At 42.1% G+C, this 21,489-nt stretch overlaps 1 protein-coding gene across 1 annotated transcript in view; it reads right to left on the bottom strand.

The window, feature by feature from the left end:
- NMNAT2 (nicotinamide nucleotide adenylyltransferase 2) overlaps positions 1-21,489 on the bottom strand; it is a 175,327-nt gene that overhangs the window by 130,885 nt on the left and 22,953 nt on the right. The gene's annotated exons all lie outside the window — the stretch shown is intronic.

Below are 21,489 nucleotides of genomic sequence, written 5' to 3'. Positions count from 1 at the left end.
AAGTAATATCTCTCCTTCAATTTAAAAAATGGAAATTCGACAGCTCAATGTGGTAGGAAAGGTGAGTTAGAAAGGGAAATAGCTTGAATAAAAGCATGAAGCAAGAGAGGTAGGCACTGTTTCAGTTCAGCTGGAGTAGAACGTGGGAGGAAAAGAAATATGGAGAAATGAGCTTCTTGTCAACTTGTAGGAGGTTCTCAAAACAAAACAACATCTTCCCACATTGTTGTACAGGTAATTGGGAGCCAGAGGAGGTTTTCAGTAGAGAAGAGACATAATGGGACTTGTGTTTTAGAAAGGTCAATCTGAAGGCAGTGTGAGGAGTGGATGAGGGCCTGGAGGTAGAGGGGTCAGTGGAAAGGCTTCTTCAGTGGTCCGGGGATGATATAATGAGGACCTGGATCAATCACTGTGAGAATGAGGGAGAGATGGAACGAGCTGAACTGTGGCAGAAAATCTCTAGGAAGGGTCAAAGAATGGTTGTGGAGGTGTGTGGGAGACAGACTAATTACATATATGACCAGGAGGATGGGCATCCCCATGACTCCTGTTCTGGACAGAAGATTGGCAGGCCTTTGGGTCTTCCCTCTCTCAACCTTTGCAAGCAGAGAAAGTGCAGGTTACCAATCAAAAACCAACCTCTTTTTGGGCTGGTCATGGTAGTCACTCCCTTTCCAGTTAGTCCCTGTAACCAGAGCCAATAGTGCCTACAATAATAATGGGTACTATTTTACCTCAATAAAAAATAAATAAATAAGGCCAGGCACAGTGGCTCATGCCTGTAATCCCAGCACTTTGGGAGGCTGAGGCCGACAGATAACTTGAGGTCAGGAGTTCAAGACCAGCCTGGCCAACAAAGTGAAATCTCATCTCTACTAAAAACACACAAAAATTAGCTGGGCATGGTGGTGTGCACCTGTAATACCAGTTACTAGGGAAGCTGAGGCAGGAGAATTGCTTGAGCCTAGGAATCAGAGGTTGCAGTGAGCCGAGATCATGCTAGTGCACTCCAGCCTGGCCAAAAAAAGCAAGATTCTTTCTAAAAAGTAAATAAATAAAATAAAAAATAAAAGAGTAAAATGGTAACTAATAACTAAAATAACAGTTACTCTGTGAGGCACTATTCTAAGCACTTTACTTATTTTAACTCATTATTCCTCACAGAATTACTATGAGCTACGAGTTATTATATACACATTTAACAGATGAGACAATCAAAGCAGAGAGAATAACAATCTGGTTCGAGATCACATAGCTGGTAAAGAACAGAACCAGATCCAAACCAGGCATCTGATTCCAGAGTCCACACTCTGTTGCATTACGCTCTGATGTTGATTACTCTATGTAGTCCATTCTCACATTGTCATAAAGAACTACCTGAGACTGAGTAGTTTGTAAAGAAAAGAGGTTTTATTGGCTCACAGTTTCATACACTGCACAGGAAGCATGACTGAGGAAGCCTCAGGAAACTTACAATAATGGTGGAAGGTGAGGGGGAAGCAGGCTCATCTTACATGGCTGGAGCAGGAGAAAGAGAGCAAAGTGGGAGGTGCTACATAATTTTAAACAACCAGATCTCATGAGAACTCACTTACTGTCATGAGAACAGCAAGGGGGAAATCTGCCCCCATGATCCAGTCATCTCCCACCAGGCCCTTCCTCCAACACTGGGGATTACAACTCAACATGAGATTTGGGCAGGGACACAAATCCAAACCATATTATTCCACCCCTTCCCCTCCCAAATCTCATGTCCTTCTCACATTGCAAAATATAATCATCACTTTTTGATAATCCCCCAGTCTTAACTCATTTCAGCATTAACTCAAAAGCCCACATTCCAAAGTCTCATCTGAGACAAGGCAAGTCCCTTCCACCTATGAGCCTGTAAATAAAAAACAAGTTTATAGTTAGTTACTTCCAAGATACAATGAGGGTATAGGCATTGGGCAAATACTCCCATTCCAAAAAGGAGAAATCATCCAAAACAAAGGTCTATATGCCCCATGCAAGTCTGAAACCCAGCAGGGCAATCATTAAATCTTAAAGCTCTAAAATAATTTCCTTTGACTCCATGTCTCATATCCAGCCCATCCATCAGTCAGGAGCAGGCTTCCAAGGCCTTGGGCATCTCTGCTCCTTTAGCTCTGCAGGGTACAACCTCCTCAGCTGCTTTCACAGGCTAATGTTGAGTGCCTGCAGCTTTTCCAGATGCCTGGAGCCTGGAGGATGCTGGCCCTCTTCTCACAGCACCATTAGACAATGCCCCAGTAGTGACTCTGTATGGGGTCTCCAATCCCACATTTCTCCTCCACATTGCCATAGTAAAGGTTCTCCATGAGGGCTCTGCCCCTGCAGCAGACTTCTGCCTGGACATCCTTGCATGTCTGTATATCCTCTGAAATCTAGGCAGAGGCTCCCAAGCCTCAACTCTTGTCCTCTATGCACCTTCAGGCTTAACACCACTTGGAGCTGCCTGAGACATATCGGGGGCTTGTACTCTCTGGAGCAGCAGCCTGAGACATATCGGGGGCCCTTTTATCTATGGCTGGAGCTAGAGTGGCTGGGACACAGGGAGCAGTGTCCTGAGGTTGTGCAGGGCAGCAGGGCCCTGGGCCCAGCACATGAAACCATTCTTTCCTCCTAGGCCTCCAGGTTTGTAATGCAAGAGGTTTCCACCAAGATCTCTGGAATGCTTTCAAGGAAATTTTCCCATTGTCTTGGCTACTAACATTAGACTTCTCATTACTTGTGTAAATTTCTGCAGCTGGCTTGAATTCCTCCCCACAAAATGAGTTTTTCTTTCCTACTACATGATCAGGTTACAAATTTTCTAAACTTTTATGCTTTGCTTCCCTTTTAAATATAAATTCCAGTTTCAGATAACCTCTTTGCTTATGCCTATGACCATATGCTGTTAGATGCAGCCAGGCTACCTCTTGAATGTTTTACTGCTTAAAAATTTCTTCCACCAGATATCCTAAATCATCACTCTCAAGTTCAAAGTTCCACAAATCCCTAGGGCAGGGGCCCAATGCCTCCAATCTCTTTGCTAATGTGTAACAAAAGTTACCTTTGCTCCAGTTCCCAATAAGTTCCTCATCTCCATCTGAGATCTCCTCAGCCTGGACTTCATTGACCATATCACTATGAGTATTTTGGTCACAACAATTTAACAAGTCTCTAGGAAGTTCCAACCCTCATCGTCCTACCATCTTCTGAGCCCTCCAGACTCTTCCAGACTTAGCCTGTTGCCCAGTTCCAAAGTTGCTTCCACATTTTCAGTTATCTTTATAGCAATATTGCACTTCTCAGCACAAATTTTCTGTATTAGTCCATTCTCGCATTGCTATAAAGAGCTACCTGAGACTGGGCAGTTTATAAAGAAAAGAGGTTTTATTGGCTCGTGGTTCCACAGGCTCTATAGGAAGCATGACCAAAGAGAAACTTGCGATCATGGTGGAAGGTGAAGGGGAAGCAAGGCACCTCTCACGTGGCTGGAGCAGGAGAAAGACAGTGAACAAGGAGGTGCTACACCCTTTTTTTTTTTTTTTTTTTGAGACAAAGTCTCACTCTGTCACCCAGGATGGAGTGCAGTGGCACAATCTCAGCTCACTGCAATCTCTGCCTCCAGATTCAAGTGATTCTCCTGCCTCAGCCTTCCAAGTAGCTGGGATTACAGGCATGCATCACCATGCCCAGCTAATTTTTGTATTTTTAGTAGAGACAGGGTTTCACCATGTTGACCAGGCTGGTCTTGAACTCCTGGCCTCAAGTGATCTGCTTGCCTTGGCCTCCCAAACTGCTGGGATTACAGGCATGAGCCGCTGAACCCAGCCAGTACACACTTTTAAACAAGCAGATCTTGTGAGAACTCACTCACAATCATAAGAACAGCAAGGGGAGAGTCTGCCCCCATGATCCAATCACCTTCCACTAGGCCCCTTCTCCAACATTGGGGAATCCAATTCGACGTGAGATTATGATGGGGACACAGATCTAAACCATATCATTCTGGGCCTGTAATAACTTCCCAATTCACATCTTTACTCAAAGATATCTCTCATTGCCTTGAGGTAGGAGGTGTTAATATTCCCGGCAGAGAGTAACACAAATGTGAGAGAAAGCATTGAAGATTAATGTCTGTGGTATATTTGGTGCCCAGCCAGTCACTAGGTATAACTGAGTAGAGTGTTGGGCAGGATGTTGTGTATATACTGTGACCAAGACTATTACAAAATATGGAATAGGATTGGGTGTGGTGGCTCACACCTGTAGTCCCAGTGTTTTGGGAGTCTGGGGTGGGGTGAGAGTCACTTGAAGTCAATAGTTTGAGACCAGCCTGAGCAACTTAGTGAGACCCTGTCTCTACAAAAAAAAAAAAAAAAAAAATTAAAAAATTAAAAAAAATTAACTGGCACAACCTGGGAGGTTCAGGTGGGATGATCACTTGAGCCCAGGTGTTTCAGGTCACAGTGAGCCATGATCGAGCCACTGTGCTCCAATTTAGGTGACAGAGTGAGACTCTGTCTCTAGAAAAAAAACAACAAAATATAGAATAGATGCAACAAAAACATTGGCAAAATGAACATCCATAGATATATACGTGTGCCTGCCTGTTTAGAAAATGTGAGCTGTTTGACAATGGCTGAAGTTGGCTGAAGCAATAGCCTAAAACTCACGGATACCAGAAATTCCTGGAAAAATATTCACTAGCTATCTAACAATCTAAAAATACACCTATGGAAGATAATCTTGAAAGACAGCAGGCACAGGTCTAATTGAGATAAAACATAACCAAAGCAGATTACCCGTCTGTAGACCTGCTGAACTTGCATACATTCTGTGAAGACAGGGGTGTGGCCTGGCACCATCACAAAACCAAAGCCATGTGATATAAACAGACAGAGCCTGGGTTGTTGTTTTTTTTTTTTTTTCCAGAGAATCCTCCACATTTAAACTATAGGCATTGCCTGTCCTCCCTTCGTCACCTCACATATGAGATTTGGCCACCCATACTTTTAGGCAACAGATGGGAACTATCTGAATGTGTGTACATAATTGGAATCAACAAACATTAAAGTCTGCATATGGCATCATTTGAAATTTGCCCCAACTCTCTAAGATATTGGAATGATTCCGTCATATGAGGACATGTGACTCTTATTTGATCATTCCTCTCTCAGACCAAGACACAGTGCCTGTCCTCAGGATGCCACGTGTCTACTTAGAAAGACAGACAGGCAAATCGGAGCCTATGAGTCATTGATGAGGGTCTGAGGGGATGAGGCCTGGATGCTGAGAGCATAGAAGGGAGCTAGGCTACAATGTCAGGGAGTTCCAGAGAAGAGACGTAAAAATTGAGACCGGATGCTGCTTGAGAGGACTGTGCTAGGGGACTCAAACTTTTTTGTGTTTGTTTTTGTTTGTTTAACTCTACTACAGCATAGTATTTAAATATATTTTGTTACCTGAAGGAATATCTTTTAAGCAAAACTTATATCCACTTCGAGAAGATTAAAAGTCACAGAAGATCTGTGAGCAAAGGTATCACCAGATACCTTTGAGAGATTTAGAAGGCCATATATATCCAAATATAAGGTAAGGTGTCCCCCACCAAAAAAACTCCCACAGGAAAGAGAGAGTTATCTCATGTATAAACCCTTACAAAGTTTCCAATATCTTGAGGTGCCCTTTCAATTACCTTATTTTGAATAGCAATGTACTATTTGCGGGAAGTTATACTCACCTAAAACAAATGCTATTTATGCTAAGTTTGAGTGTTTATAGAAAACATCTCATGAAACTGGTAAAAAGCAAAAGCAAAGAAATTTGACACAAACGTAGTAATTATTTTTGGGGAAATAACCTCACAATAGCAAAGGCTGGTCATTATATATGAATTTTTAAAAGAGCACTTTTAAAAAGCAAAGTAATTAGTTTGGATATTATTTTTTCATAGTTGAGGTCATACTATCTTTCTGTAGTTAAGTATTCTGCCTTTTTCACTTGACATTCTTGTGTCAACATTTTGCACAAAATGAAAAATTATTTAACAATTATAAAAGCAATATAATATATAGTTATATATCTTATATTATATATTATATATTAATATATATATTTATATATTGTATTATAATTATATATATTATAACTAGCTATAGGATAAATGAAAAAATCAAAACTGTTCTTACATTATACAAATGGATGCATAGTTAGGACACTTAGAGTAATCATAAAATTTTATTATACAGAGATGCAAGAAATACTTTATATCAAACTACTTAGTTAAATGCGAAGATGTGCTCTGGAAAACTATTAAAAAATGTTTTGATGATTTAAAAATTCAGTTTAATGATAACAGAGACATTGATGTTGAAAATACTTGTGATTAGTTTGAAGAAATTGTTTGATAAAATGTGCATGAAGAAAAGAAAAAATATAATATATAAATATATTAATTTATATTTATAAATAATATAAATTATAGAGTATAATTCTAAATCTGTATAAGTAGTTGTATTCATGAATTAAATGTTATTTTAAAATTTCATCTACAGCTATAAGTTTATATTTCTATGATGGAAAAATCCTGTTTTTTTTTTTTTTTTTTTTGCCTGTTTTTATTGAGAAAATGTGAATGACCCTTGATTTGGAATATAAAATTAATTCATTACCCAAACCCTGTACAGCACCTAATGGATAGATAAGACTAGTAAGAAAAAAATAATTGAAGAATTCAGAAAATTACAGTAGCTTTGGGTCATTTAACATCGAGGTAAACAGCCCTTATACCCACACACCTACTTTATAGCAAAGAACAAATCTGGATCCTTAAAAATCCACAATAGTTTTCAATTTGCCTACAAGGTCTAACACCAATAACCTTAACATTCACATGCTTCCACAATTTGTCAACTAACCTACTATGTTTCCACATCTATCTCTTGGTCTTAACCTTGTGCATTCAATGTTGAGACAAATCAAACCAAACAATATTTCAGTGCTGGCCCTAGATGCCCAGCTTCTGTCCTTTTGCTCATGGTATTCTCTCTAATAAAATGGCTTTCCCCTCCTCTTCCCCACCAAATGTCTGCATCCTCCCCATCTCCAAGGTCCATCTCAAATACCACTTCATTGGTGTTTTCATATGTGTCATGTAGAGTTAAGTCTCTTTTTTGTAATTCCAAATCTGAAGTGCCGAAGGATCAACACTGGTGGCCTTCCTGTTTGATTGGGAGTCAAGAGGTAGATTCTCAGCCGGGTGGTCTTAAGGTACTAGTGAGTGAGGTCAGTCCAAATAATAATAATGAACCCTTAGAGAACACCAGAATAATGTTAATAATAGCTAATCTAACTCGAAATTTGCTATGTGCCAGGCGCTCTTCTAATTACTTTATATAAATTAATTCATTTGATCTTCACAAGTACCTCACAAAGCAGGTACAATGATATCTGCAGTTTAATAGATAAAGAAACGACAGCCCAGGTTCAGTAACTTACCCAAAGTGGTCCAGCTACAAGTGACAGAGCTGAGAAACCATGGACCTAACCATCACACTCTCCTACCTTAGTGAGGACTACCAGAAAAAAAGACGAGCCATGAGCAGGAAAACAGCCTGGTAAACTGAGGAAGATGGAGGAGCACACATTTATTTGGGGGAAAAAAGGTGAAACCTTAAGCAGGCAGGGATGTAGCAAACTGGGGGCAGAGTGGGGCCCTTCCAGGGTTTTCTTCCCACTCTGGGCCAATTTCAGGGTCCTAAAGAAAAACACCCTGCCAAATGCATCGGAAGTTTCATGGCATTGTAGGTAACTCATCACTTCTAAAATTACTAATAAACTTGTCACATCTCCCTTATGAACCATATGGTCTTTGAGGACCTATGTTCAGTTCACCTGCTACAATATCTAGAACTCAATGTTGCACCTTGTAATTATTGTATTAAATAATTTTCCATTATATTATATTATATATTATAAAATAATTCTCCATTATATTTTTCTTCATAGCATTTCTTTGTTTTCTTGTTGTCAGTCTCCCCAACTATAAACTACATAAAGGCAGAGACTTCATTCTTGTTTACCCATGTATTTCTGGTGCCCTAGAACAATGCCTGGCACACAAAAATAACTCAGTAAATATTCATGAGTTCTTGAAAAAGAATGGGCTTTGAAGATCCTCAACAGACCCTTGTGGGCAGCCTTTGTTCTTGCCAGCCAACCTTGAGTAAGTGTACCAACGTGATTCCATTACCTCAAAGCAAACACACGTCATGGAGCACAAGGAAAAGAAAGAGTTTCACTCTTGATTTCAGGAGGGAGTTAGGGAATGGAGTAGAGCGTCAGCCTTACGCAGAGCACAGCACTTTACTCTTCCCTAAATCACCATCGGGCATCTCTGTCCCCAGCCAGCTCCTCGCCTGCCAGCTGGCCATCCCTCCACCCTCTCACAGTGTCACTCCTCCAGCACTGCAGGTCCCCAGCTAACATTCCTCCTGAATCTCTATATCCCCTTTATTATTCTGCAGAGTAATATAGAGTCTCCAGTTCACCTTCTCGCACCTGTCATCTCTGTTGAGCAAAGGACACATCCCCTTGGCATCCATCTTCCAGGAGGAAGCATGGAAATTAAAAATAATTTTCTCTTTTAAAAATATTTTTATTTGTTCTGTCACACACCAAGAATTGAATTTGAATCTAAGCTTTACTATTTTGTAGTTGCTGTATCTCAGTCAGATTACATAACCTCTCGCCACCTAGGTCTTCTCATCTTATAAATGTGGGGATAAAACCAACTTGACAGGGCTGTTTTGAGAATTAAATGGGACAAAACAGGCAAAAGCACCTTGTGCAAAGTAGGTATTAAAGAGGTTAGATTAGCTGGGCATGGGGCACATGCCTGTAGTCCCAGTTACTTGGGAGGCTGAGGTGGGAGGATTGCTTGAGCCCAGGAGGTTGAGCCTGCAGTGAGCTGAGATCATGCCACTGCACTCCAGCCTGGGCAACAGAGCAAGACCCTGTCTAAAAAAAAAAAAAAGGAAAGAAAGAAAGAGAGAGAGAGAGAGACAGAAGAAAGAAAGAAAGAAAGAAAGAAAGAAAGAAAGAAAGAAAGAAAGAAAGAAAGAAAGAAAGAGAGAGAAAGAGAAAGAAAGAAACAAAGAAAGAAAGAAACAAAGAAAGAAAGAGAAAGAAAGAAAAAAGAAAGAAAGGAGGGAAGGAGGGAGGGAGGGAAGGAAGGAAGGAAGGAAGGAAGGAAGGAAGGAAGGAAGGAAGGAAGGAAGGAAGGAAGGAAGGAAGGAAGGAAAAGATGTTAGTTCTCTCTTTGTCCTTAAAATGAACTCTTAACTATCTAAAAGGACCCCTGAACCAAAGGTTTTACAGGATAGTGCAATAGAAACTCATCACAATATAGAACATTGTTTCTGTGGTGCCAGGGGTTTGGAAGGCATTAACTACACAGGGCATTAACTACACTGCTGTGGGCAGCAGTAATACAGGAAGGTGGGGAACACTGCTGTTTTTTCTGTGTGTTTACAAATCAGAAATTACTGAATAGGGTGAGCTGCATGAACATCACTGTTAAAACAGATACTCAAAAATGCCTATGGTACCAGTCAGCCTTGGAAAATGAGACACACAGATCTTAATGAATTAAGTGCTCACTTAGTGCTTACAGTGAGGAAATGTCAACAGTCAAAGTTACCTTCACACCCTAATCTTGTCTCATCGCCCTCAGTCCTCAGTTTCCTTATGATAATAGAGCTGAGCCTGAGAAGGCATCCCATCCTGTCTTCATCAGCACTTTGTTAATGCCGAGTATGCTATCACCACACATTGTGATTTCTAGGTGAGTACATCATAATTGTCTTACACATACTTGTTGGCTACTTGATTCTGATGGTAGTTATACAAATTATACTTAAAACCCAAATTGAAGACTCTTGGCTGCTGTTTACAAGGGAGCACTTACAATTGAAAAAACACAAAATAATTCACGCTTTGGATGCATGAATTGCATAATTCATTCATTATGGTGAATGAGGTAAACCAAAGTAGTTTTTGCAGGGGAGAAATGTAAAGGACAGCACATTTGTCTAGAATGAAAGAAACAAGTAATTCCTCTTTCAGGCCAGAATAGACTCCCTAACTAATGATGTGACGGTGAAATACAATCATGTGATGCTGCGTGCATTTGGAACATTTTGAAGGTCAGCTTGGGTCAGAGCAAAACATTTTTTTTCTTTTTATGAAGTCAATTACTGAAAATATCATGACAGTTCTGATAGCCTCCACAGCCTGAAATCATTTGGGGTGATGCACATGAGTTTCAGGCAAAACTTATGCCGAAAAATTCACACAGACCTGACCAAGAAGGTTTGAAGGAGGGATAGGGCCACCTGGTATTTCGCAGCATCAATGAGCATGGAAGAGTTCCCTCACTGGAACTAATGCCAAAGGCCTTGGAGCAATGCCTCCACATCACATCACTTAGGCTCTGGCTCTGCTTCTTTTGCAGGCTTCTTCTCTCTTCAAATCCCATTGCTTCCTCCCATCCTCATCCTTACTCTGCAAGGATGACCTTTCTCCCTATTTCACTGAGGAAACAGAAGCTCTCAGAAGGGAATTTCTCCATGTTCCCACCACCTCTATCCACCTACCTGTCTTTAACTCTGTATTCTCTACTTCTCTTCTACATATGGATGAATTGTTGGTGCTTCTAGGCAAGGCCAACTCCTCCATTTTGACTTGACCCAATACCTATAACCTACTCTAACATGCTTGGACATTCTTTCGAGATTTCTCCCTTCTCAGTCTTGTACCATCCATTCTTCCATATCTTTTGGATGATTCCCATCTGCATAAAAACAGGCTGTTATTTCTCTCATCTTAAAAAAAAAATAAGCAAAAAACAAAGAGCTTCTCTTGACCTGTATCTTCCAGCCATACCTTATCTCTGCTCCTCTTTAGAATAATACTCCTCAAAAGAATGTTTAAACAGAAGCTCTCCATTACACTCTTTTAATTTCTTACACTCACTCTAGTCCAGCTTCTGCCCCCTCCATTCCAGAAAATCTGCTCTTGTCAAAGCCTTCAAAGTGGGCTTCCACTTCAGTTCACTCCAACAATCAATTCTGCATGCTCACCTTAATTGTCCTCTCAGAAATGTCTGACATGATTGATTGTGCCCCCTAAACACTGGTGGCACCTGACTTCGAGGACACCACTCTCTCCTGATTTTACTGTGTCTCCCTGGCTGCTCTTTCACTGTTAGCATTGCTGCTTCTTCCCCATCTCCCCAGTCCCCAAATATGGCAGTGCCCCAGGATTCAGTCCTTGACCTCTTCTCTAATGCACTCACTCCCTTGGTATTCTCAGTCAGTCCCATGGCTTTAAATACCAACTCTATGCTGATGCCTCCTGACTTTATTTATTTATTTATATATTTTTATTTTTGGCTCAGGCTGAACTATGCTTACTCAACATCTCCACTTGAATGTCTAATCATCCCTTCAGAAGCAACATGTCCAAGACCGAGCTCCTGACATTTCCTCCCAAACCTGCTCTACTCACAGATACCCCACACCAATAAATGGCAACTCCATTCTTCCAAGGGCTCAGGCCAAAAACTTTGGCTCATTCTTAATTCCTTTTTCTCTCTCACCAAAGCCGGTTCAACAGCAAATCCTACTGATACTTCCTACAAAATATATCTGATACCCTATTACTTTTAACCTCTACCTCCCTGGTTCAAACCACCATCACCTCTCCTATAGATTACATGCAGTAACTTCCTAACTAGTTGCCCTATTGTTATTCTCAACCCCTATGGTCTATTCTCCTCAATGCAGCCAGAACAAATATAATGAATGTCAAATCATGTAACACTTCTCTTCAAGACCTTCAAATGGCTCCCTTTCTCCATTGGAGTAAAAGCCCAAGTCCTCGCAATGTTATATAAGGCCCTACACAAGTTGGGCATCCACTATCTCTCTAATCTCATCTATCACCCCCTCTCTCTTCCTCCACTCCAAACGTACTAGCCTCATTGGCTTCTTGGATATGAGAGGGAAGTGCTCAGCTGCCGGCCTTTGCACCTGCTGTTCCCTTTGCTGGGAATGCTTTCCCAGAAGCATTCTTCATATGGCTAAATCCTTCATCTCCTTCAAGTCCTTGCTCAGGAATCACCTCAATGTGATTCCCCCAATCACCTTTTGCAATTGCAATCCCCCAACCCCATACTCACTATTCCTCTATCCATTTTATTTCGTTTTTAATTCCTGATACTTGTAACCCTAATGTACTATATCATTTCCTTATTTATTTAGTTGATTGTCTTTCTGCCTCCTCTAGACTGTAAACACATGAGGGCAGGGATTCTGTCTGTTTTATTCTCTGTGACTGTCTTAACATAGCAGGCATTCAAGTGGTGGTGGTGTTGGTGAGCAAACTCACAGAGAGTATCTCTGGAGATCGCATGATCCCTAGCTGCTCCAGGAATTAATTCACCTCGAGTGGAAGATAAATTCCTTCTCAGACTAAATACACTTTCACTTTATCAAGATTATATAACTTCAATTGTCATCATCATCATAATTCATGTTTACATGTTATAGTTTTCCAGCTTACAAAATTCTTTCTCTTATATAGTCATATTTCAACCTCAGGACAACCCTGTGAGTTAAATAGGGCAGACGGTGCCAATCCCATTTTACAGATGAGGATGCTAAGCCTCAGAACGGTTAAACGCCCAGCTTCAAGGTCACCCAGACGATGAGTGCAAACTTGGGATGAGCCTTGGAGTAAATCCTAAGTCCCCTTACTCAAGGACCATGGCTGCTACACAGTCGGCTTAAAAAAACAGCTTGCCCTTCTCTGGAGTGTTTGAGTGAATACTGACAGAATCTGGAAACTTCACTATCCTAATGTGGCTATTTATTTATTTAGGACGGAGTCTCGCTCTGTCACCTAGGCTGGAATGCAGTGGGGTGATCCTGGCTCACCGCAACCTCCGCCTCCCGGGTTCAAGTGATTCTCCTGCCTCAGCCTCCCGAGTAGCTGGGATTATAGGCACACACCACCAGGGCTAATTTTTGTATTTAGACGGGGTTTCACCATGTTGGCCAGGCTGGTCTCGAACTCCTGACCTCAGGTGATCCTCCCGCCTCGCCTCCCAAAGTGCTGGGATTACAGGTGTGAGCCGCTGCACAGGGCCTTGGCTCTTGATTTATTCAAAAAGTATTAACTGAGTACTTCCCAGATTCAATATTGTTCTCTAAATGAGATACTGTTCAGGACAACACAGACAGGGACAGGTTATGCTCTTATGAACTTTATGTTCTCAGAGAAGAGATAGACAATAAACAAATAAACAAATCACCTAAAATAAGTCAGAGGATGATAGTGCTACGAAGGGAAAAAGGATAGAGGTTGATGAGAAGCATAGCAAGTGAGCTATGTTTGAGATGCCTACTAATAAGTTATTAACATGTTACCCACAAATTTTCAACTGGTAACAGGATGGACAGTGCCTCTAATTACTGGCTGGGGATGCTACAAATTGTATTATCATGCATTTGGGTATCAAAGATGTTCAAGATTCTCAGTCTAGGTGTCAGGGAACAGGGACGATAATAAAGCAAAACAAAGCAGAGCCTGGTCAAGGGTTTCAGAAGATAGTGCTAAGACAAACATTAAGTTGTAAGAGCACTGATTTTATTCATGACAAAAGAGCTTTCTAATAAATGAAGCTGCCCAGCAGTGAAACAGGCTGGAAATGAGCAGCTTGTCATCAAAAGTATCCAATAAGCAAATTGATGACTTCTTTTCCAACTGCAAATTTGATTATTTTCCATTCTGTAGAGCTTCTCTCTACCCTAAGTCTCCATTATTTGCAGTGGAAGGCTCTGTGAGGATGAGAAAAGGCAATGGGGTAAGGACAGGAGCAACAATCTGGCCCAAAACCATGGTTCTTTTGCCAGCCCTCACAGAGGATGGGAGTCACCTGTCAGCCCCAGATCCTTCCAGCAGTGGCTAAAGTTGACTCGTTTTTGTTTCTTTTTTAGACAGAGTCTCGCTCTGTCGCCCAGGCTGGAGTGCAGTGGCGCAATCTCTGCTCACTGCAGGCTCCGCCTCCCGGGTTCACGCTAGTCTCCTGCCTCAGCCTCCCGAGTAGCTGGGACTACAGGTGCCTGCCACCACACCTGGCTAATTTTTCTTTTTTGTATATTTAGTAGAGACGGGGTTTCACCGTGTTAGCCAGGATGGTCTTGATCTCCTAACCTTGTGATCCACTCGTCTTGGCCTCCCAAAGTGCTGGGATTACAGGCATGAGCCACCGTGCCCAGCCTCAAGTTGCCTCTTCTACAGTGAGATTAGGGGCATAGCCTCCTCTAGCCTTCCACTGCAGAACCCACCAGGGGCTCAAAAGTGAAGCCACCAGTGGGTACAAAAAAGAGAGGAGCAAACTGTCTTTGGCAGGAGGCTGCCCCTTTAGTGATTTCTGGATGCTCATTGACAATGTCCACATGTCTGCAGGCCTCTCAGAGATCCAGCCAGCCCACAATATCCCAGGATGACAGTTACCAACCCTCCTTTGCTTTTCAGCCACTCTCCCAGCCCTTCACTACCATGGGCAACCAGACATTCAGGGGTGACTGCATACTGGCCCAGGAAAGATATCATGGGACAGACACTAGCAACAACTGCTAATATTGCTCCCATTTATCCATCACTTACTCTGAACTATGTGCTAAAAACTCCATATGTGAAAGGATGGTCTATAACCCTTATACATATGCAGAGGCATGCTTGGAGAACTACATCTGACCAGAGTTTAATTAACAGTGGTGGCTTTTGCTTGCTGAGCAGGGCAGGCCAGCCTCTATTACCTTTTCTACCACTCTAAATCCCTTGATTTGCAGCCAAATCAAGGGATTTAGAGTGGTAGAAAAGGTGATAGAGGTGGGTCAAGGAAGCTAAGTAGGTGGCAGGGGAAGCCAGGGCATTTTGTAGAAAGGACATGGCCAAGAGGAGTTTTCAGGAGGAAGAGAGATGAACCCACTCCCATTAAGAGAAGAACAAAATGTCCTCTCCCTAGAGTTGAGTGGGATATTTGGAAATGGTGGGTGATGTACACTATAACACCTGCCATCTCCTTATAAAATATTTAGTGAAATTTACATCACTTGTCAATACATAGGGGCTGGAGCCATGATTTTGCAGGGGGTGAATTGAAGCACTGGGACTCAAGGTGAGAGCCAAGAGGTCCAAGCAGGTGTCTTTACCATATGGTCACATTATTTCATTTAATTCTTACAACAGCCCAATAAAGCAGGTATTACACTTTTTACAGTGTGTTGGGAGAAGGGAGGCTATTGAATAATAATCTGTAGACATTCCTGCCAACTGCAACGCAAAAGAAGGGGGAGAATTTCATATTTGTATCTGTCTACTCTGATCCTGTACCTTTGGTGTAAAGGTGAGTGTGGCTTCTTCACAATGTTCATCCTCATCACCCAGACCCTTCTAGATTTGGTCCCAGTGACTCCTAGTTTCCCAGCAGTGACTCCTAGTTTGCTGTTGACCCCTTCCTTTTGCTCCTGTCACTTCCCTCTGGGTTTGCCCACAGGTCTCCTTGGTGGCCTGCAGAGTCCTCTGGCCCTACCACACTTGGATGCCTTCAGCAAGATCCCCAGAGCAGTGCCAGCCTCTCTGCAAACAAACTCTGGCACTAGCTTACTTGGTAGACATAAGGGCCAGAGGAGGCTATCTTCTGTCTTTGCATTGTCACAACCCCTAACACAATGCTGAGAGTTCCTTTATTATAGTAGGTAGGTAGGCATGAGCAGGGCAAGAGAGGTCTCCCCCTGCCCTACCAGGAATGTCAGACAACTGTCAGGTGATTGTCAGGTGGTTGTTAACTGTCTCTCTAAAATAATAATTGGTTGCAGCCAGCAACAGGGAAAGGCAGTCTCCCAATAGACAGAAAACACCTGAAGCTGGTGATCAGCAGCTTCCCAATAAGATCTCAGGAGTTGGGTGAGTGAGCTCAAGCATGTGAGGCATGAGGCAAAACGGTGGAGAAACTAAGAGGCAAAACGGTGGAGTTTAACTGGTATGTGACCTCAGGACATTTGACTGGTAAGGGAAGAATGCCTCAAGTGAGCGTGCATATAACTCCAGTAAGCACACTGCGCATGCTCCCCTCCCAAATGCTAGTCAGGCCACTGCACATACGGACAGCCTGCCCCAAGAGAAGAATCCGGGAGAAGGAATGCAAGACCCTGGGAGCATGCCAACATATGAAACCCAGAGTCAAAAGGTCAAACCACACACTTAATCTTTCAAGTCACCCCCTTGGCCCTCTTCCAGGTGTACTTTACTTCCTTTCACTTCTGCTCTAAAGCTTTTAAATAAACTTTCCCCTGCTCTAAGACTTGTCTCAGTCTATTACTCTGCCTTATGCCCCTCAGTCGAGTTCTTTCTTCTGATGAGGCAAGAATTGAGGTTGCTGCAGACCTGTATGAATTTGCTGCCACTAACATATTTTGGTACCATGTGACTTGGATACATTCTGCTGCTAACACCTTCACACTCAACAAATGAGCAAGGCAGAATCTTGCAATAGTCAAAACTGTGACCTCCAGAGTCAAAGCACATGGGTCTACATTTCTGCCCACCAAACACTTGCTGTGTGGTGTTGAGACAAGGGTGGTGTCAGGAGAACAGAAAATATGCCTGCACTTCCCTTTCTTGAGTGTATACTTTTTACTTTGCAATAATCTCCATACTTTCACTGTTTTCCAACCCATCCTTGAATTCCCTCTCATGACAGTGTCAAGACCCTGGATACCAGCCAGCGTTGAGGTTCTGCTAGTGTTTGCAGACCTCTCCTATCCCACTGGTATCAACTTGACACAAGTTGCCTAACCTCTCTGATCATTGGCTGAATGGGGATGATAATGGGATTGTTGTAAGGATTAAATGAGGTAAGAAAAGGAAATAACTTAAAACAGCTCCTAGCACATAGTAAGTGCTTGTAAAAGAAAAGAAAATTTCAGGACCCTCTAAATGTATAATATGCTAAGAGGGACTACCAGGTTCCAAGATGGCCGAATAGGAACAGTTCCAGTCTACAGCACCCAGTGTGAGCAACACAGAAGGTGGGTGATTTCTGCATTTCCAACTGAGGTATTGGGTTCATCTCACTGGGGCTTGTTGGACAGTGGGTGCAGCCCATGGAGCATGAGCCAAAGCAAGGTGGGGCATCACCTCACCCGGGAAGCATGAGGGGTTGGGGAATTCCCTTTCCTACCCAAGGGAGGCCGTGACAGACAGTACCTGGAAAATCAGGACACTCTGACCCTAATACTGCACTTTTCCAACAGTCTTAGCAAACAGCACACCAGGAGATTATATCCTGTGCCTGGCTCTGAGGGTCCCATGCCCACGGAGCCTCACTCACTGCTAGCACAGCAGCCTGAGATCGAACTGCAAGGCAGCAATGAGGCTGGGGGAGGGGTGGCCGCCATTGCTGAGGTTTGAGTAGGTAAACAAAGCAGTTGGGAAGCTCGAACTGAGTGGAGTCCACCACAGCTCAAAGAGGCCTGTCTGCCTCTAGACTCCACTTCTGGGGGCAGGGCACAGCTGAACAAAAGGCAGTAGAAACTTCTGCAGACTTAAACGTCCCTGTCTGATAGCTTTGAAGAGAGTAGTGGTTCTCCCAGCATGGACTTTGAGATCTGAGAACAGACAGACTGCCTCCTCAAGTGGTTCCCTGACCCCGAGTAGCCTAACTGGTAGGCACCTCCCAGTAGGGGCTGACTGACACCTCATACAGCCAGGTGCCCCTCTGAGATGAAGCTTCCAGAGGAAGGATCAGGCAGCAACATTTGCCGTTCTGCAATATTTGCTGTTCTGCAGCCTCTGCTGGTGATAACGTGGCAAACAGAGTCTGGAGTGGACCTCCAGCAAACTCCAACAGACCTGCAGCTGAGAGTCCTGACTGTTAGAAGGAAAACTAACAAACAGAAAGGACATCCACACCAAAACTCCATCTGTACATCACCATCATCAAAGACCAAAGGTAGATAAAACCACAAAGATGGGGAGAAACCAGAGCAGTAAAGCTGAAAATTCTAAAAATCAGAGCGCCTCTTCTCCTTCAAAGGAACGCAGCTCCTTGCCAGCAATGGAACAAAGCTGGACGGAGAATGACTTTGACGAGTTGAGAGAAGAAGGCTTCAGACAATCGGTAATAACAAACTTCCCTGAGCTAAAGGAGGATGTTTGAACCCATCGCAAAGAAGCTAAAACCCTTGAAAAAAGATTAGATGAATGGTTAACTAGAATAAACAGTGTAGAGGAGAACTTAAATGACCTGAGGAGCTGAAAACCATGGCATGAGAACTACACGACGCATGCACAAGCTTCAGTAGCCGATTCGATCAAGTGGAAGAAAGGGTATCAGTGATTGAAGATCAAATGAATGAAATGAAGCAAGAAGAGAAGTTTAGAGAAAAAAGAGTAAAAAGAAATGAACAAAGCCTCCAAGAAATATGGGACTATGTGAAAAGACCAAATCTATGTCTGATTGGTGTACCTGAAAGTAACAGGGAGAATGGAACCAAGTTGGAAAACACTCTTCAGGATATTATCCAGGAGAACTTCCCCAACCTACAAGTCAGGCCAACATTCAAATTCAGGAAATACAGAGAACACTACAAGCATACTCCTTGAGAAGAGCAACTCCAAGACACATAATTGTCAGATTCACCAAAGTTGAAATGAAGAAAAAATGTGAAGGGCAGACAGACAGAAAAGTTGGGTTACCCACAAAGGGAAATCCATCAGACTAATAGTGGATATCTCAGCAGAAACTCTACAAGCCAGAAGAGAGTGGGGGCCAATATTCAACATTCTTGAAGAAAAGAATTTTCAACCCAGAATTTCATATCCAGCCAAACTAACCTTCGTAAGTGAAGGAGAAATAAAATCCTTTACAGACAACCAAATTCTGAGCAATTTTGTCACCACCAGGCCTACCTCACAAGAGCTCCTGAAGGAAGCACCAAACATGAAAAGGAGCAACCGGTACCAGCCACTGCAAAAACGTGACAAATTGTAAAGACCATTGATGCTAGGAAGAAACTGCATCAACTAATGAGCAAAATAACCAGCTAACATCATAATGACAGCATCAAATTCACACATAACAATATTAACCTTAATTTTAAATGGGCTAAATGCTCCAATTAAAAGACACAGACTGGCAAATTGGATAAAGAGTCAAGACCCATCAGTGTGCTGTATTCAGGAGACCCATCTCACAAGCAGAGACACATATAGGCTCAAAATAAAGGGATGGAGGAAGATCTACCAAGCAAATGGAAAACAAAAAAAGAGCTGGAGTTGTAATCCTAGTCTCTGATAAAACGGACTTTAAACCAACAAAGGTCAAAAGAGACAAAGAAGGCCATTATATAATGGTGAAGGGATCAATTCAACAAGAAGAGTTAACTATCCTAAATACATACGCACCCAACACAAGAGCACCCAGATTCGTAAAGCAAGTCCTCAGAGACCAACAAAGAGACTTAGACTCCCACAAAATAACAATGGGAGACTTTAACACCCCACTATCAACATTAGACAGATCAGTGAGACAGAAAGTTAACAAGGATATCCAGAAATTGAACTCAGTTCTGCACCAAGCAGACCTCATAGACATCTACAGAACTCTCCACCCCAAATCAACAGAATATACATTCTTCTCAGCACCATATCCCACTTATTCCAAAATCAATCATATAGTTGGAAGTAAAGCACTCCTCAGCAAACCTAAAAGAACAGAAATTATAACAAACTGTCTCTCAGACCACAGCGCAATCAAACTGGAACTCAGGATTAAGAAACTCACTCAAAACTGCTCAACTGCATGGAAACTGAACAACCTGCTCCTGAATGACTACTGGGTACATAATGAAATGAAGGCAGAAATAAAGATGTTCTTTGAAACCAATGAGAACAAAGATACAACATACCAGAATCTCTGGGACACATTTAAAGCAGTGTGTAGAGGGAAATTTATAGCGCTAAATGCCCACAAGAGAAAGCAGGAAAGATCTAAAATTCACACCCTAACATCACAATTAAAAGAACTACAGAAGCAAGAGCAAACACATTCAAAAGCTAGCAGAAGGCAAGAAATAACTAAGATCAGAGCAGAACTGAAGGAGATAGAGACACAAAAAACCCTCCAAAAAAATCAATGAATCCAGGAGCTGGCTTTTTGAAAAGATCAACAAAATTGATAGACTGCTAGCAGGACTAATAAAGAAGAAAAGACAGAAGAATCAAACAGATGCAATAAAAAATGATAAAGAGGATATCACCACCAATTCCACAGAAATACAAACTACCATCAGAGAATACTATAAACACCTTTACGCAAATAAACTAGAAAATCTAGAAGAAATGGATAAATTCCTGGACACATACACCCTCCCAAGACTAAACCAGGAAGAAGTTGAATCCCTGAATAGACCAATAACAGGCTCTGAAACTGAGGCAATAATTAACAGCCTACCAACCAAAAAAAGTCCAGAACCAGACGGATTCACAGCCGAATTCTACCAGAGGTACAAAGAAGAGCTGGTACCATTCCTTCTGAAACTATTCCAATCAATAGAAAAAGAGGGAATCCTCCCTAACTCATTTTATGAGGCCAGCATCATCCTGATACCAAAGCCTGGCAGAGACACAACAAAAAAAAAGAATTTTAGACCAATATCCCTGATGAACATGGATGCAAAAATCCTCAATAAAATATGGGAAAACCGAATCCAGCAGCACATCAAAAAGCAATTTGATTCCCACCATTGTCAATTTGGCTTCATCCCTGGGATTCAAGGCTGGTTCAACATATGCAAATCAATAAATATAATCCAACATATAAACAGAACCAAAGACAAAAACCACATGATTATCTCAATAGATGCAGAAAACACCTTCAACAAAATTCAACAGCCCTTCGTGCTAAAAACTCTCAATAAACTAGGTATTGATGGGATGTATCTCAAAATAATAAGAGCTATTTATGACAAACCCACAGCCAATATCATACTGAATGGGCAAAAACTGGAAACATTCCCTTTGAAAACTGGCACAAGACAGGGATGCCCTCTCTCACCACTCCTATTCAACATAGTGATGGAAGTTCTGGCTAGGGCAATCAGGCAGGAGAAAGAAATAAAGGGTATTCAGTAGGAAAAGAAGAAGTCAAATTGTCCCTGTTTGCAGATGACATGATTTTACATTTAGAAAACCCCATTGTCTCAGCCCAAAATCTCCTTAAGCTGATAAGCAACTTCAGCAAAGTCTCAGGATACAAAATCAATGTGCAAAAATCACAAGCATTCCTATACACCAATAACAGGCAAACAGAGAGCCAAATCATGAGTGAACTCCCATTCACAATAGCTT

This window comes from Macaca thibetana, chromosome 1 (genome assembly GCF_024542745.1).
Source record: "Macaca thibetana thibetana isolate TM-01 chromosome 1, ASM2454274v1, whole genome shotgun sequence".
Classification (NCBI taxonomy): domain Eukaryota; kingdom Metazoa; phylum Chordata; class Mammalia; order Primates; family Cercopithecidae; genus Macaca; species Macaca thibetana.
Note: the sequence above shows the minus strand (reverse complement) of the source record. Positions and strands in the feature narration are given on the sequence as shown.